At 36.0% G+C, this 16,589-nt stretch overlaps 1 protein-coding gene and 1 long non-coding RNA gene across 2 annotated transcripts in view; one reads left to right on the top strand and one right to left on the bottom strand.

Annotated features, from left to right (window-relative positions):
* Nucleotides 1-16,589, bottom strand: part of LOC134804764 (angiopoietin-related protein 2) — a 139,641-nt gene that overhangs the window by 113,600 nt on the left and 9,452 nt on the right. The window lies entirely within an intron of this gene.
* On the top strand, nt 2,055-2,655 carry LOC134804604 (uncharacterized). The gene is made up of 2 exons (XR_010146154.1): nt 2,055-2,127; nt 2,568-2,655. It is a non-coding gene; the product is annotated as an uncharacterized LOC134804604 (long non-coding RNA).

Genomic DNA, 16,589 nt, shown 5'->3' on the forward strand with positions numbered 1-16,589 from the left:
GCAGTTACCTTCTTACCTCAAATCTAGTTTTGTGACGGTTTCTCCTATGTAGTTTACTATTTTGTTTTGATAATAATTACTTACTCTCTTAGTTTTTTTTTTACTAACCAATATCTGGGACCACCGAGCTTTGCTCGCAAAACATATAAAAACTCAAAAATGCGCGTTTCCCCAGCGATAAGACCCAGCTAGGTCGATTTCGCCCCCGAAAATCCCCCATATTATAACAAATTTCATCGAAATCATTAGAGCCGTTTCTGAGATCGTATACGAGAATTGCTCGTTTAAAGCTATAAGAATATGACTTATGAGCCTCTGTCGTCTCTTAAATAAATGAATTCAATTAAATTAATTTATCATACTTAGGTAAGTATATACATTATGTTTCTGAGTGCCTACGTTCTTATTCACGCATGCCTACGAGTAAAATGATTTCTCAATGTCGGGATCATGCTTAAAAGAACAATAACAAAACTCGAAACCTGTCAGAATCAACCTTATTTTCCGTGATAAAGCTCCTCACAAATGGGATGAGCTGTTAAATGTACATAGATAAATCACGTTAGATATAGAAACATCAATTGACAGTTAAACGGGTTGTAAAGTTAATTAAATCAAAAGGATTTAGTTTATAAAAATGTTTATGAGAATCGTAAACGTCGTGTCGGATCGCTTCATCTAAGCCCTAGTGACGGCAGAATATACGAGACAATAAATATCGTACTTAAATAATGTAGATTTATGCAGCCGAAGTGTGTCAGCCAACTAAGACTTCTTAATAGCGAGCTTTCATGCTTATAGACAATATACAGAATAAACATTACTTAACATATTATATTTGACGTCCACTGTGTTATTGGTACATAAATTATATAAAGTTTTATGTATGTAAGTATCGCTACCACTTGTTCTTAAAGTAGGACGAAAAATGAAGTCAGTTAAAAAACTTAAAACAGATGTTTTAATATCTACGAATATATTAAATAAATAGGTAGCATGAATGTTGTGATAAATTCACCAGGCTACGTCGACAAACAACCTCTTGTGTCAATGACTGAGAAATCAGTGTTTTCATAATTCATAATGCACATATTGCATCAAGCCGCTCGCGATGTTAATGCTTTACGAACGCTATAGTTCTTCAATTTCAGTTTCAAAATTTCTTAGGTTGACAAAGTAGTATTAGCAACATTACTCGTTGTTGTTTTTTAGTGTTCCGTACAAAACTTTGTTCACGGAACACTTATGGGATCACTTCGGTCTTGAAAATCAGTTAAATGCGTTTTTCTCAGAGACCGTTTGACGTAGATACCTAAAATTTGGAACAGTTATAGCAATTACCACCACTCATATTGTAAATAAGTCAAAACTGCTTATTTCTTATTTAAGCGGGAAATTTAGGGGGTTGAGAGGGGTAGGCTGAATTTTTGATTTGTAAGTATCGTGTGGGGTACCTACCATTAGAAAGCTTGCAAAAAATTGAGTCGATGGACTGATTTTGACTTCATTTTAGAGTGCAATAGTTTCGATAAAAAATGCATTTAAAGTTGCAAGTTTTCATACAAAAAATTTCACCATTGTCCTCGCGAATTTCGCGAAAACTATAGCTAACAGGCAGCTGACCAGTCTATACCCAACTTAAAGAAGCATGGAGACGGCGGGAAAATTATCAGCTTAATTTTATCTTTATTAGTTTTTCAACTGCAGCCTGATCTTTGGTTGCTTAGGGCTAGCTAACTGATGCTTACACTGGTCATTTCATATTAGGAAGTAGTTTTAGCGAGAAAGATCCTTAGTAAAAACTTTGGCATTGAAATTTATGACTTATGTCTTTGACACAACGTTTAATTCTGCTTGCTTATTTTTGTGGGATATTTAATTTTATCTGAATAGCCTACTATAAGTATGAGAGAGATCTACAAAATACAACCTTATTATATTGCAAATAAGTTTAAATTTCGAACGGGCTTTCCAACCAATGGACAGCTCAATGTGCTCAGTAAGAATCATATTTATTATTGCAGTTTATCAGAAAAATTCAAATTAAGAATTCTGTTCTTCACTGTCGTTGTGTTTTTTTTTTCACAATAGGACACAGAGTTAGTAAGGCGTATAGAGATAATAATAGTTATTTGTTTTACAAGGGGGCAAAGTTGTTGTTTAACCGCTCGTGCTAATATTGATACCCGAGCAAGCGAAAGATTCCAAAATTGAACCCGTGGTTCGAAAAATGGAATCTTGAGCGTCGCGAGGGTTTCAAAGCACGAGGGTTAAACAAAATTTGCCCCCGAGTGAAACACAAAATTTTTCACCGCACCAACCCGAAGCAAATATTAATTATAGAATATCAAACAAAATCAAACCAAATCAAATTCAAATGAATGTTATTAAATATTTATCATCCAAAATCATCCTAAAAGTCAATTCTACCAGCAAACATAAGAAAACAACTCAAAATTTGCATTTGATTACTTTACCTCACATGTGAATTACTGATAGCAAAGTGCAACTTTGCTATCCGTTTTTGAAGTCCAAAGTAAGCCTTTCCGAGCTGGTGTGGTGAAAAGTCATTTAATATTTATTAACAGCTATGGCCTCATCTATAGATTTTATTGAGAGTATCTGATTCGTCGAAACAATATACACAATATTCCTTTTCATTAAGTACCATTACATTTATGTATTAGTTGTATATAATTAATATGTATTAATTGTATTCAGTACCTACTTATGTATATTTTTGAACGGATCGGTGAGCAACCAGATCCCGTCCAGTTACGAGAAAATAATTTTGGAAGACGTTTATAGTATATGACAGTTAGAATTCACAGTTTTTGGAAACAAAGGTAAAGTTGACGAAATATAAAGTAAGCCGATCTTGTACAAACTTGTTTGAGAGATCGGCTAACTTTATATTTCGTCAACCTTACAGCCAGCGCAGATACAAAATGTCAGTTAAGATTTGGTACTCATGAATCCCAGTTCTACTAAAATATTGTTTCTTTTAAATATAGTAATCGAAAAGATACTTTTTGAAATTGTTTAAAAAACACGTTTCTTCGGCCAAAATTCAAGACGTGTAGAAAATATTAATAACTACTCATAACTTATATTTTTTTGTCAGCTTAAGTCGAGTAATAACACTAATAACCTATTAATGCGGTTTATATTGCATTAGAAGTACTTACATTATAAAAACTTAGAGTTAGACCAAGAAAAGTCTGCAGAGATTCGATTTTGATAGCCCACGCAGTGCAAGTGTTATTTATACGTCATAATTTCATAAAAGTCTGATGTTTAAAATAACGCTTGTTCTGCGAGTGCTATCAAAATCGCTGCAGAGTTTTCTTGGTCTAACTCTAATTATATAAACTCGGACTGAGTTTAGTATCAATTGAACGTAGTTTAGCGAAAAGGATTCATCCATAAACTATGTCATTTAAATTAATGGCTTTTGTTTTTGAATTTTATTTAACAGATTATCGTGGATTAAGTATATCCTTTTCCCTAAACTATGTCCAATTATTGATAGAATCGGACCAAGCTAACTCTGTATGGAATCTCCAATGACAAAGTGTGACTGTGTCATCATTAATGTCAATTTTCTATGAAAATATGACGTTTACACTCTCTCACTTTGTTAGCTTAGACGGAGTCTACATTTTTAGCAGTTCTAAATAATATTAAAGTCTATATATATATATATGGCATGGAATAGCTCGCAGGCCGTTGGCATTAAAATACGCTCTTATGTTAGCGCCTGCGGCGCCATTTACACTAACAGGTCGGGTGAAGTCCGATATTCAGCGCGCTCCGCGCGCTGTTACTTACAGGGCGCCTGCGGCGCCCTTCACAGGAACAGATCGGGCGAAGTCCGACATTCAGCGCGCTCCGCGCGCTGTTACTTACACGGCGCCTGCGGCGCCCTTCACACTAATAAGAGTAATAAGTCGGGCGAAGCCCGACATTCAGCGCGCTCCGCGCGCTGTTACTTGAACTCTGTGCAATCGGTACCCACCAAGTAGGGCTTATAAGGATGAGACTTTTCAGCCTTGCCATATGTGACATAAAAAACTTATTCCCATTTTACTTTTACTGATCATTTATTTTGTCTCTCAGTATTATTAAATTTGCATGTCGACCGTAAAATTCGGAAAGGTCAAAGTTGATCATTGCCTTCACGGACCGGCGGTTCGTCAAAACAAATGGCAGTTATCTAACATTATGTACAATCTGACGTGGCGGCGCACGTGCTTCTAAGCTTAGCCGTGGTTGTTGGTTACCGTGTCCATCGCCGTATTTGGATAAAAGTAAGTAGTAAATACCTACAATTCATTTCAGATAAGCTCACCCACATACCTACACTTAGGTATATTAGGGCTGTTTACACATGCGTCTTCGCGCATCACACCGCTTTTAAACTCTTTAATAAGCTAATTACTTATAATCCAGTGAAATTGTAGAATTTTGTAACGTGGCTCTTCTGCGTCAAATCCGGTAGTTCTGATTTTTTGCAGACTTATTTATGATGTTGGCCCAATGGGGTTGGCCGGTGGAAGTTTTTAGCAGATGGCGCCATCATAGCTTGCCCTGTCAATCCCTATAATTGTGTCAAATTTTTGTTTTTTTAATACACTGGATGCCAGCCTTTTAAGCCAAATCTCATAGAAAAAGGGGCAAGCTATGATGGCGCCATCTATGCAAACCTTTGACAGTTGCCAACCCCATTAATAATCCAAGCTTGTGATCTTGAGCGCCGAACGCAACTTTGTCAAAAATCGAAAAACCTGCGAAAATTTCGGTTTTTATTTAGTTTTGGGCGATTCTAACCCTAAAGGACTAGTTTTTGATAGTACCTTCCTTAGACGTTTTTAAAGAAGACTAAATTTGCTACAATACCAGATTAGAACTATCTCTGTAGATTCAATAGTTTCCGAGATAAACGCTTTCAAAATTTAGATTTTTTTGTAATTGAGCTCGTAAGCTAAGTGAGTGCAGTGAGTATGCACTTTTGACTCAGGCGATGCCGCTTGGCACGATTGTTCCTAACTCCTTTTACCTTTCACGTACTTATGTGTGTGGTGGTCGAAAATAGCTAAGGACTCCTTTTACCTTTCATGTACTTATGTGTGTGGTGGTCGAAAATTGCTAAGGACTCCTTTTACCTTTCATGTACTTATGTGTGTGGTGGTCGAAAATCGTGGGTTTAAAAACCTCGGTTGTGCTGTATACAGTTAAAAAAATCGTTGTGGAAAAAAATGCAAAAAGATGACTAATAATAAAAATTCGGTCAGGATCATTATCATACACAAACAAGAGGTTCAGGAGGATAATTTGATGCATTTCATAATGTGTTGTATGTTGTATATTTGAAACTTCACTGGTTTTTAGGGTTCCGTACCCAAAGCGTAAAGACGGGGGTCCCGTTATATTACTAAGACTCCGCTGTCCATCTGTCTATCTGCCGTGTTTTGCGTAATGGTATCCGTACTTCGCGCACGAAGGGTTCCAACCCTTCGTGCGCGAGTCTGACTCGCGCTTGGCCGGTTTTTGTATACTGAGCAATTCTCAAAAAGTTTGTACATTTCGATCACAAATTAGATTTCTATAAAAATTGGTATGTTGGTAAAGTACATGAAGCTTAACAACTTCCACCACATTTCCCAAAATGTCCCAGAAAGTTACTAAGAAACATTCCTTTTTTGTTAACAGTTTCCTTACACATTTGGTACACATTTTTTAGGGTTCCGTACCCAAAGGGTAAAACGGGACCCTATTACTAAGACTCCGCTGTCCGTCCGTCCGTCCGTCCGTCTGTCACCAGGCTGTATCTCACGAACCGTGATAGCTAGACAGTTGAAATTTTCACAGATGATGTATTTTTGTTGCCGCTATAACAACAAATACTAAAAACAGAATAAAATAAAGATTTAAGTGGGGCTCCCATACAACAAACGTGATTTTTGACCGAAGTTAAGCAACGTCGGGCGGGATCAGTACTTGGATGGGTGACCGTTTTTTTTGCAGTTTATTGCATTATGGTACGAAACCCTTCGTGCGCCAGTCCGACTCGCACTTGCCCGGTTTTTTTAATATAAATCTAAGATGTGATCGAAATGTACAAACTTTTTGAGAATTGCTCTACTACTCTAGATTTTAGAAAAAGTCTCTTGGACTACACTGTAGGAATACCGGAACTGGAGTATACTTGAAGGTACAAGTAAGGTAAACGTACTAGTGCTCGACATGCTAATGCCCAATAGATGACACCTTGCTGTCACCTATATTGCCAATAATTTAAGTTTCAAGATGACATGTACTGGGACCGCGTCGAGCACCAGTTTACCTTACTTACTGAAGTTAATATTCCATTTTACAAGAAATATGTAAACAGGTATAGGTAAATATGTAGGTAAGTTCTAACGATCTATTCGAATTATTAGATTAACAGTTTCTTACATCTACATACTTTTATAAGAATATCTCTTAGTAAGTACAACAAATACTTTTTCCTATATTATTTCGAGTAATTTCGACATTTCTAATTTAAAATACATACTTACATACAAAAAATAATCAAGGAAAATAAGAAATTGGGTCAGTGGGCTAGGTGGCCTAGTTGAACAAAGATTTAAAGCAAAAAACCCACAACATAAAGATTAAATCTGTCTACAATATTGCATAAAATTAAGACTCGTCGGCTAACCTTGATAGTCATTAAATATACCATAAATAATCTTAATAGTCGTTAAATTAGTTATATCGATTACTTTCCGTAAAATACAGGTTCCAGTGTGAGTGCGCAGTGTGGCCTTTACCTATATTACTAGTTAGTGATGCGCAGTATGTGGCTAGAGTTAGACGAAGCTAAGATGTCAGCGACTTTGATAGCCCAGACTCTGCAAGTGTTATTTAAACGTCATAATTTCATAGAAGTTTAAAATAACACTAACATAGTCTGGGCTATCAAAATCGCTGCCAACTTAGCTTGGTCTTACTCTACGCATTAAATCCCTAACTATTAGGTACTATAGGTACATAATTACGCTGTAGCACCCGAACTGCCTGCGCTGAGCCGTCGGGAGCACCACACGGCAGCTCGTTACCATGACTCTTCAAGCGTTTCTTCCTGGTTTAAAAGCACTGATTACATACGCGCGTATATATATAAATAAACCTAATGTTACGACACCTTAACTGTGGAGCGATTGTATCATAAAATCCATATCGGTTTGGAGGGTATACGTGGCACAAACCGGTATCCTTCGAGTTAAACCATCTTGGTAACACTGTCATAATTAGCTAATAGCACAGTTGCACAATTAGATATCTAGTCTCACTTGCTTGTTTTTGATCCAACTAATAGTTATTACTCGTACAACGGGAATGAAATAAAAACATCATAAAAGTTTATTACGCGCGGTTGTTTTTGAAATGAGCCATAGCTAAAATGTTATCCAGCTCGTGAAAAATGGTTTTGTAAATAGGTATTTTAGTGCGCAGTCGTGAGAGAGTAACGTGTGGAATTTAATCGAAGTATGGTATAGCAATGCCTCAACGCGAGCCACCAGCGTTCGATAATTGTAATAGGTAGGTATCGGAACTGTAAAATAGTTGACATTGCGCCGGCGGCCCGCAGCGCGGCGCAGATTGCGTGGCTCGGACGCACAAAAAGTCTTGGCTCATAACGAGGCACGTTCGCCGCGCTGTGGCATCAGCACAGCACCTAGCTCTAATGATTGTCGGAATTATCGGTAATGCTGCTGCGATTATCTATATTTTAAGCGCGAGGTTGTTTTATGCGATAAACGCAGCGTTAAACTAAAGGAAACAAGGAAATCGTTAAGAGACGTTAATCGTGTGTAAATTGTTGAATACAATCTATTTATTTTTTAATGCGGTGTGACAATGTACAAGATCGATCGAATTAATATTAATATAATTGTTGCAGCTATTCATGCAGCTCCATCATTCACGAAACAGTATTCACTAATCGCACTTTCAATTCATTTTAAATACTTACCCCCTTATTCATAAACGTTTACTAAAGTTGACAAATCGATAATAATCGTTTGTCCCTTTTTTTTAACGATGTGGCGCGCGTACAGCTCTTGTGAGCAAGGACCCCGCTAAGGATACGGGCGAGCCTTGCACATATGCATATCTGTCGCCAGTTTTCCCTTAGTCGCCTTATACGACACCCACGGGACGAGATGGGGTTGTGCTAATCGTTTGTCCCTTTCCAACGTATTGGTATGATGTAAAGGGACAAACGATTATTATCGGCTTGTCAACTTTAGTAAACGTTAATGAATAAGGGGGTTACTCATTTTTATTATGGTTATTGTGTTACGTTAATTTTGTGAAGAACAACACGTATTACAAGTTTTCTTTTCAATTTACATATGATGATGTGTGCTTAGATCACAGTAACGATAATTCGTGAATGTGATCCTAAAGACTAAATTGGTATTTACTGGCCTTATACATAACTTACAAGCAGACAACCGTTTATGAATTTTATGATCCTCCACATTAGAATACCACACTACCGCAGGTCTTCCGCGCAACGATTACTTTAGGCATAATACCTTTAGTGTCATAATATTATGAAGAAACTAGCTACGCTCGTTACTTCGTCCGTGTAAAAGTCGTTAACATTTCACAACCCCAAGTTCTAATTCCTAAAAACTTCTAATTCAAAAAATAAAATTAAATTAATTAAAGTTCTAATTAAAAAAAATGTTAGTAAAGCTCTACAATATTTAAAGAATGATGAATTTCAAGGTCTTATCATCAACGTTTTAGGCTGAGCATTGTTTATATAAAAGGAAATATATACATTAAACAAATAGGTTCAATACAATCGAAAATAAATCAGGTACGGTTTATAAAACCAATTCTCTCATTGTAATTTATTTCATTAATCTTATTGTAATTTAATTTTAAGTTGTAATTGATTTTTGTTATGAAATTTAATTTTTAATTTAGTTTATTTTATTTTGACAAAATAAATTCTGTATTTACGTTGTGTTTGTTCTTTTAATTTGCGTGCATGACTTTTAATTTATTTAGAGATATGTGCCTATTTTAGATAAGTTTCAAATGTTTACTTATTTTGATGAATAAATTCTTTTCTATTCTCTCATTTTTTTATTATTACCTTTTGGCATCACTCGCTACATCATGCTACTTATAAAAATACTTACAAGGGATAAGTAGGTACTGTGAGTTCAATATGTTCGAATAGGGCAGTGTTTTTCAAACCGTGGGTCGCCTCTGTCAGCCTTAAAACAATGCATAAGCGAAACATTTTGTTCGTACTAAGGGGGTCGCGTCATGAAAAAGTTTGAAAATCACTGGAATAGGACATAATAGGCCTGCTGGCTGGACAGCTGCAAGTGCCATGATCGCGGGAAAGTACATAACGCGCGTATCTGTGTAATATGAATTGTTCGCTAATAGGTACATTAGACGATTACGTCGAGACATGTTGAACCGTTTAAGTAGATACCTTATTCTTAAGCATAATCGACAACCAAGGCGAAAGTTCACTGATATAAATAGTTAGCACTTATTTAGGACTTTTCTAAAGGGAATTAAACCTTTAGAAAAGTCCTAGTAACAATGACACTAGTTGGTATGAAATTACGTTTTGATATTAAATAAGTTTTCGGCAAAAATTTCATTTTTGGTACAAGCTTTTATCGCCGACTGTACTTTTTTTCCACAAGCAACTAATACTCATCGAGACCATTCTAAAAACCCCAAACACAATTAGGTTTCGTTGTTTTATCACAGAGTTCCTATGGCCACCTCCGGTCTCCATCATCAGATCAGCTCGATGACACCATAATATTGAATTGTCACCCGACTTACCTATGTATGCAAAATTTCAGATCAATCGGAAACCGGGAAGTGGATCAAATTTAACTTGCAAGATTTGATTACACACACACAGACAGACAGACAACGGTCAGGTGAAACTAAATAAAAGCTTGTAAAAGTATTATGTCACGACCAACGTAGTAGTCGATACAAATAATAATATACAAAAAAATACGTACCTAACATTAAAATACATAGGAATTACAAATGTAGGTATGGACGTATGTTGTATTATTGTTATTATAGATATAGACCCTAGTATAGTCAAAAGCAGATTTAGACTGTAACTTGTCGAATATATACATTGTGTAACAAAATTTATTCATTACTAGCGACAGTAGCGACCCGCCCCGGCTTCGCACTGGTTAGCAAATTGTACACCTAAACCGTCCTCAAGAATCACTCTATTAATAGGTGAAAACCGCATGAAAATCCGTTCAGTAGTTTTTGAGTTTACGCCAAGCTAAAATAAATAAATAAAAAAAGCCTTTTAATTCTCGCAGGTACTTAATTAACAAACATAGTTAGCGAAAATAACAAAATAATCTCGAACATACAAACACACAAACAGACAGACGCGGCGGGGGAGGTGTAGTGATTATTATTACTCTCAGATATTACAACACGTGAAACGCAGGCGTAATAACTCAAGAATAAAAAGACAGACATAAGAGTGCAGAAACACTGGTTAATTTAACAATAAAGTATTGCCGAGCAACGGCAGTGAACGGCGAGACAGTGATTTACTCAATCGTCGATTGTAACGTAAACGTGATAACCGGGACTAGGCTGTAATCAGCGATTAGATCATACTTCTCCGACTCGCCAAATTTATAATTCAAAGGAAAATCTATGGTTTTCCTTTGAATGATTGAATGATCATTCAATACGAGTTCAATGCATAAGGTTTATTTCTTTACTAGTTAGTATTCTAGTACTTAAGTAGGTACTAGGTAGGTAAACTAGGTAGTTTATTATGTCAACAATAACGCGCCTACACTATCTAGGTGTTCTAGGTACTTAAATGAATGGTTACTTCAACAAAGGTTAAACAAATACAAACAGTATATAACGCTTGATAACTATAACAAAGCTACTGTGTTATTATACCTACCCAATCTTCTTCTTCAATTTAAGAGGTATCCTCTTGTCGGTGGAGTATTTTCCATTTCTCCCTCTCATAAGCCATAGCCTTGACCAGTGCCTTGACCTCTTGATACGACACGACACCAGCTTTACCTACCCAATACATTTTTATAAACATATTGATTTTTTCCTTTTTATTGTGGGAGGTACCTCATTATGTCATTACAATTTATAAATTGTATATACTTAGTGTCATCATTGAAGAATTAGGCACAATTCATTGGATATACATCTGTACCCAATTTATATAATAAAGTTACAAACTATTGGAATTAATGTAACTAATTACCTAAACTATATTTCCTTGGCGTTACGGTACTGTATAATTTTACCTGTCAGGATAGGTTAGAAAAATAACCTTCTTTCAATGGGTAGGCGTTAGCGCTAACGCGAATTCAACAATCCTCGTTATCGAATCTATCTTGCGCGCCCGAGGCCGCGCGCCGGTTGTAATATCTGAACCGATCAACGAAAAACAATGGAACTATAGTAATAACAGAATTATCTGTAATAAACAATTACTGCCTACACGAACCGGTCATTGGTAGGTCTTAGAAAATGACCATTGAAGGTCGATGTGTGATTTTGATTTGGTAATAATATCACCAGAATGCAATAAATAAATTCTTCATGAACCTACCTTTCTGGAAGATATTGTATTTCAATAGAAGGTTGCTTATTTATGTAATAACAATAGCAAATGGTTTAGCTCTTTTCTTACACTACGAATAAACTATTTGTAAATACCTGTGGGCAGCTTTGCTAAAAACTTTGCGTAGACCTAATAAAGAACTTAAATGGTTTAGTGTCATACGCATGCTCATACACTGTGTACTGTACACAACTACCATCTTACTAGTTTACATACGAGAAATAAAGCTAGCGTGAGCAGAACAGGGTACTAATGAAACTTACTAGCAATACTAGCCTAAAATATAAACAATAGGAACGAGAGACCGTAGGTAAGGTACTACGCTCCAATACATATATATACACAACCGAAAAGACCAACATCTGAGAGAAACTCGTGTTGGAATTTCTTACCTTCTTTCTCTTCTTCTTCTTTTTAGCCCTTTTCAATCTTTGAGATGTAGGCCTCCTTCAATTTTTGCCATTCTGATCTATTTTGTGCCCTTTGTACCCATTTTGATCCAACTGTTCTTTTGATGTCGTCATACCAACGCATCTTTGGTTTTCCTACTGGGCGTGACTCTCCCCAAGGTCTCCACTCTACCAGCCTCTTACACCACGAGCCGTCTTTCCGGGCGACATGTCCAGCCCACTCCCACTTCAGTTTCGCCATTCGTCTGGTTACATCGGTGACTTTGCTATGTTCCCGAAGCCACTTGTTTGTTTTCCTGTCCCTAAGTGAAATTCCTACCATTCTTCTTTCCATCGCTCTTTGGGTTACTTGTAATCTGTGCAAGATTTCTTTTGTAAAGACCCAAGTTTCCGCTCCGTACGTAAGAACTGGTAGGACACACTGGTCAAATATGCGAGCCTTTTGTAGTGCTGTGAGGTTCATTTCAAAGGCGAATTTTAAGTTGGAGTACGCTGTACCATTCTTACCTTCAAAATAGCTAATATAATGATCATGAGCATTGGCTCATGTCCATCGGGACATACATAGCAACCGATATAAATACAGCCCGCGGATTTCGGGGCCGAAAGTATCAGCACATCGTCAGATGCTCAAAAATTTCAAAAGAGCTAAGTCGCTATACTTTTTTATCAGTCACATGCACTCGCACGTCAAACTTTCGTCGTATCTAGGCACCAACAGGCGTTTTGTCGCCTAGTATCTTAGAGGACATAACCAAACGGAGACGCCTTGTCTGTAATTTTCGGTACAAAACAGTCTGCCGATTTTTACGGGGGAGGGGCACGTCAAATGTATGCGTTACTTAAAATAGCCATGTCAGATAAACGTCAGTCCATACAATTTGTATGACCATTGGCCGCCTATTTTAGACAGAGGGTAACGCCTGTTAATGGCTACTCCGTTTGGTTATATCCTCTAAGCCTAGTATCGTTTAGTTTTATTCTATAAATTTCATATTTAGTCTAAGGTATTTGCAATATGGGTCTTATTGCACGAATTCAAATTGAATAAATAAATAAATCACACTGATGTGGTTTCCGGTCGCAGCGCCAGTTAAGTGCGATAACCGCCTAATTGCGTCAACCAATTTTACGTTAATTGTTTACGAGTGAACGTATTTTATATCTTCAAATAGAGTTAAAATTGCGACTAAAAAGTAATTTGAAAGGTTTTATTGTGGAATTTAAGTTATGGACTTACATATTATGCTACAGGCATACATGCAATTAGTTCTTAGGAAAAATGGGTGTTAATGGTGTTGTTGAAAATTAAGGTACATTTGTGGCAACTGCGAAAGCGGGGTTATTTCCCAAATCGCTAACATCAGTAACATCCACTAAACCTAAAGTAAGTACTTCATACTTCAACAAAACTTACGCTACTGCAACGCTTACCCAGGCATCTTGCAAACCTACTATTGCTGCAATATTTAGAAAGTGTTTTTATTTAGTAAATTTATATTATCAATTTTCCAATTATCCCGCATTCGAAGTTACCCTATTTCTTAGTTCCACAGGGCTCAAGCCACCTCAAAGCACTCGTCGCTTTATCACAAATACCTTTTACCAATATAGGTATTAAAATGGATACAATAAATTCTGATATACGTTGAAACTAAGAAATAACTAAATAGGAAATAGTAGTGACTGTTGCACCTAATGCACTTCATCAAAGTTGCAAACATATGGCCAGAGAGGTCATTGTCAAAGGCTCTATTAGGAAAATTATACGCTGCCGCAAGACAACAAGTAGACTTTACAATATATGAATAATCCACCTGACGCAGCCCTTCATCGGAAAATCATAATGATGAGCACAAAATATTAGTTCTGGTTCTTTACACTTAAATTAAATATTAGTTAATAGGTAATCAATCAGGCCATATTTATTTATGTTCTGTATCTGGTAATAACTACCTATTTATACATTATTCTCTGTATCGATAGTAAAAGTTTAGATACTAAAATGTGATGTTTGAAGGTCGGGAGTTTTGAAATGGAATCTCCTTGAGATTTATCACGCCTGTCTGTCATCGTGTAAGTTGAAGTGCTCTCTCTGGGACCTAATTATACTTGTCAGAGTACCTACCTATCTGTTCACCAAATTGCTCATTGTTATTACACATTTAATAGGTATGTATAATTCACACAACGAATATTTTTCAAGCAATATATGTATAGTATTTTTGTTATTTTATTTATACGACACTTACTTGAACTTTTAGAGAATATTCCTCATGAGAGATGTGAAAAGCCTTGTAATTCGTGGTTGCAATAGTAGTTTGTTAACCAAGGGTAGAAAGTGAACTATATCACCCGAGATATTTTGGGTAAGTAACCATCTCACATTCTACTTTTTATTTCGTCTATGAGGTAAGGCCAACACAAGAAAATATTTTGACGGTTAACATAATTAGGGACTGGAATTGGCGCCATTTACATTCTGATCGAAAAAAAAACTAAAACCGTCTTAGACAATCCGATTGGGATGTATCTGATACGGCCTTAATGTATATATACGCGCCTTAAAAAAAGTGAAACTGAATGAATGAATGTACGAGTAATGTACTCGTAATGATAATATTTTAAAAATTCATCGTCATTTATATTGTTTATTAACAAATATTTGTGTGTTATTTCATAAATTGAAATAAAATACCTACAATTAGTATATTTTTTTAAGTAATGCAATGCAATTGATATTTAATTTCGATCATACGTACTTGGTCTGAAAATGCGTAAGCTAATATGAGAACATTAAACTTAATAATATGGCATAGATGGATGTTAGCCGTTGCTCAAAGTACAAATAAAAAAAAATCTTTCCACCATAGATAGGGCGGGAAATGCGATTTTCCACCCGGCTATCAGCCTATGAAAGGTAAACCGTGTGTCCGAATAAGTAGGAGAGATGAAAAATTATTTGCAAGTATTTCGGAAAAACACATGATTCCTTCGAACAATTATATGTCTTGAATACAATGTTCAATCCGGAAATATTGTTATTCCTTGACTTTGACTTATTAAACCCGGGCTCCGATAATTTAGTGTGATTTAATAGCGCCTAACTTGCGTATTTATTTGTGAGAAAACAACACATCACCAGGCATGATGGTTTTGCCAGGATTTTCTGAGCCTATTAGTTATGTTAATTCATATACAGAAACAATTTTCGTTCAGAGCATGTGTGAGCACTTATGTGCTCTATCTCTATCTAATATCTACATATAAATAAGAACAAAATCGATTATTAAAATATAATATTTGAAATAGATTAATGTCCTATTATTGTAACTGACAGGTTCGCTAGATTAATGTCAATAATTGCAACGTTAAGTTATCTTATAGTTAATGAATTAATGAATGGTCTTGTACGAGTATTTTAGCTACCTCATCTTGACTAACATGTTGGCCGGCATAAGAAAACACAACACACTTTCATAACCTAGGCCCTTGGCCTTATTCCACATCGTTAATTAGTATACGCATACTAGAAATCACATTCAGAATTAGACGTGTGTTGTGTGCTCTGCGACGTAGAGTAATTTTTAAATCGAGTTTTGGCATAAGATAAAATTTATTGGAACGGATGTTGATATTTAGTAGGGTAGACTGGGGACAATTGAAACAAGTTTGGTATGCGCCTATATTTCTAAACCATATTTATTCAGTTCTTAAATATAGTTTGCTTCAAAGCCCTTCCGCCCATGGTTATGTAAAGATAGGGAATCAAAGAGAATATTCAATTGAACACACCTATGTGAGTTAATTGAAACAATATGTGAGGACGTTCGAAACACCATAATATTATCGTAAAATGAATGATTATTTATCATTTCTAATCTATTTTTAATAACTCTCACGGTAATACATAACAATGGTAATACATAAAAAAAACTGTGAGACTTCTAAACTTCTTTGTTGCTACTACCTTACACAATGCTTAATCAAACGAGTTTTGATGCAACGATATGATATTACGATAAAGAATTTTAAGAGAAATGCATACTTGTGTTTCATACTAAAGCTTGTTTCAATTGTAATAATGTTTCAAACATAACCATAACAAATACTATACAAACACTACCATACTTTTAGCCGGTTATATGCGGGGACGATTGAAACGTTCCCCATGTTTCACGGTCCATCGCTGTTTAATAGCAGATAAATATCCATGATTCCCATCGAAAACCCCAAATTAATTCAAGTAAGTACACACGTAAACAAAATAAACGGAAAAGTATGCAAGAACAGGTACTTTTCTTTATACTGCAATTATTATGAACGGTTTCTCAACACTGCCGCTTCGCTTGCGCGCTTGAGCATTATTGGCACAGGATTCAAAAATGGCTGACCGCGTGGCCTGAGTATTGCGTCATATGCGTAGTTATTGTAGTTTTCGAGAAATTTGACTTGTTTCAATTGTCCCCAGTCTACCCTACCTATAACTGTGG

Source organism: Cydia splendana, chromosome Z, assembly GCF_910591565.1.
Source record: "Cydia splendana chromosome Z, ilCydSple1.2, whole genome shotgun sequence".
NCBI classification, from domain to species: domain Eukaryota; kingdom Metazoa; phylum Arthropoda; class Insecta; order Lepidoptera; family Tortricidae; genus Cydia; species Cydia splendana.